General features: G+C 40.3%; 1 pseudogene; it reads left to right on the forward strand.

The window, feature by feature from the left end:
* The first annotated feature begins 2512 nt into the window (after positions 1-2512).
* The window catches only part of LOC102489948 (heat shock protein HSP 90-beta pseudogene), a 9368-nt pseudogene continuing 9094 nt past the window's right edge, over positions 2513-2786 (forward strand).

Consider the following 2786-nt stretch of genomic DNA (forward strand, 5'->3'; position numbering starts at 1 on the left):
TCAGAATGGGAAAATATTTTTGTAAACTATGCGTCAGATAAGGAACTGATAACCAGAATTCACAAGGAATTCAAGCAGGTGTTCTGGAAAAAGACAATCAATCCTATTAAAAGATGGGAGAATGAGTTGAAAAAACCACTCTCTTAAGATGGCATACGAATAGCTAAAAGGCATATGAAAAAATGCTCAACATCCCTCATTGCGAGAGAAATGTAGATCAAAACAACGAGATATCGTCTAATCCCATTCAGAATGTCTAAGATTAAAAATAAATAAATAAATAAATAAATGCTGGCTGGGGTGTGGTAAAAAGGAAACTCTCTTACACTGCTGGTGAGAATGTAAATTGGTCCATCTACTGTGGAGAACAATTTGGAGATTCCTCAAAAATCTACAGACGTAACTACCATATGATCCAGGAATCACACTTCTTAGTATCTACACAAAGGACAAAAGAATACTTAATCAGAAAAGTGCTTGCACATCGATGTTTATTGTGGCACTATTCACAATTGCTAAGTCATGGAAACAACTCAAATGCCCATGAACTGATGAATAGGTAGAGAAACTGTGGCAAATATACTCAATGAAATACTATTCAACCATAAAAAAAAAAAACCTTGGCTTTTCATAGGAAGTGGATGAATATGGAAGACTTACTGCTGGGTAAAGCAAGCCATGCTATGAAGGAGAGTCATTGTATGTCCCTACTTAATATATACTGAGTGTCTGCACTCTATGACTGAAACTAATTGACTAAAGGAAATAGAAACACAGTATATAGATGTTAATACCAGACATAGTGTGTGTGAAAGAGGAGGGTCTAAGGAAGGACATTTGAGGGAGGGACAGGAAGGCAAAGCATTAATAGCACAAAGAGGTGTGGTATTATTTATTGAAGATATTTTGTAGTTTTATCAACGATACTAGGGAGAAATGTTCACCTGTTGAAATATCCATTTTGTATAACAAATAATAATGTGATGGAATGTATGGAAGAAAATGAACTGAAAAAAATTTTAAAAATAAAAGAAAACAACTAAACTAAATAAAATAAGAATAACCTACCAAAAAAGAAAAGTCCAAGTGCCGATGGTGTCACTACTGAATTTTACAAAACACTGAAAAAAGAGGAAACCTGGGACCAGCAGTTAGCGTAATGGCTATGTCGCTGGACTCCCATGTAGTCAACTGCGGTTCAGGTCCCGGACCCAGTGACTTAAACTGACACCAGGCGCGTGTGCGTGTGTGCCCAAGATCCCGAGAGGAGATTGGAGGAGAGGGGATTGCAGCGTGGCCATCCACCCCAGGGGGTGATTTCTCACTTTCTATCTCTGTCTCTCTGTCTGGGCAAGCACACGCGCCCTATAGCAAAAACCTCTAAAAAAAAGAAAAAAGGGGAAACCCAATTCTTCTCAAACTGTTTCTAGAGATCCAAAAAGAAAGACAATTTATAAATTCATTCTATGAAACCTCCATCATCCTCATTCCCCAAGTAGATATGGATAAAAGAAAAAAAGGACAACTATAGACCTATATCCCTGATGAATATAGATGGAAAAATTCTCAACAAGATATAAATTAAACATATACAACAGCTTATAAAAAAGATCATCATGACCAGGTAGGCTTTATTCCAGGGATGCATGGGTAGTTCAACAATCATATTAACAGAAACAATGATTTTTTAAAACATGATTATTTAAATTGATGTGGACACTGCTAAACCCAAAAATATAGTATAAAAGTGTGGTGATCAAAACATCATGATACTGGCACAGAAACAGACAGGTGGACCAATGAAAGAGAATAAAGTCCCCAGGAATAAATTCCCAAATATATAGTCATATGATTTTTCACAAGGGGTACCAGTCAATCCAGTGGGAAAAGGAGAACATCTTCAACAAATGGTGCTAGAAAAATTTGATTTCTCCTTGCAGAAATGTGGGGAGCCGCCCACATCAAAATGGCTGCCATGACCTTCACTGCTTAAAATTGAAGGGAGGCGCCTCGCCCCCACCAGGAATGCAGACCTCCTGGTTCAGACAGAACTGACAGGTCCTCAATTAAGTCCGCTGTAAACCCCGCCTACCTCCCTCTGCCTTGTGTATATAAGAAAGTGCTCTAGCCCTCAATAAATGAGCGAAACCTTCATACCATCAAGAGCTGTGACACTGTGTGAGCTGTGATACTTCTTTCGTTCCTGTGCTGAGACGCTGCACCGGTTCCAGACCTCCCCCCTCGCTCGAGTTTCCCTGCCTGATTCGTCCCGCAGGTCGGGACATTCTGGCGCCCAGACAGGCACTCGAGTTGAAGGGGTAGCAACAGGTTCCCGAAGATTCCGAAGGGAAATAAGGAGCACGTTCCTGGCGAGGAACAAGCCTTCGGAATAAGAAGTACATTCCCAGCGAGGAACAAGACAGAAGCCCGCGGCACTTTTGGGAGACGCATCAGAAGACGTCTCGGTGAGTAACTACTCACGTTTGAATTCCGGGTTATAGCTTAGACTATAATGGGTCAAGAGCTCAGCCAGCACGAATTGTTTGTTCAGGGGTTAAAGGAAGCCCTTAGAACTAGAGAAGTAGAAGTGAAAGTTAAACAACTGCTCACCCTTTTTGATTTCCTGAAGAAGCCTTATCCATGGTTCCCTCAAGAAGGAACCATTGATGAAAAAAGGTGGAAAAGGGTAGGTGACACTCTTAAAAGATTACTACTCCACCTTTGGCCCAGAAAAGGTTCCCGTAACCACATTTTCCTATTGGAATCTAGTAAATGAAATCCTTAGT

Source organism: Tupaia chinensis, unplaced genomic scaffold (assembly GCF_000334495.1).
Source record: "Tupaia chinensis unplaced genomic scaffold, TupChi_1.0 Scaffold149666_1, whole genome shotgun sequence".
In the NCBI taxonomy this organism is placed as follows: domain Eukaryota; kingdom Metazoa; phylum Chordata; class Mammalia; order Scandentia; family Tupaiidae; genus Tupaia; species Tupaia belangeri.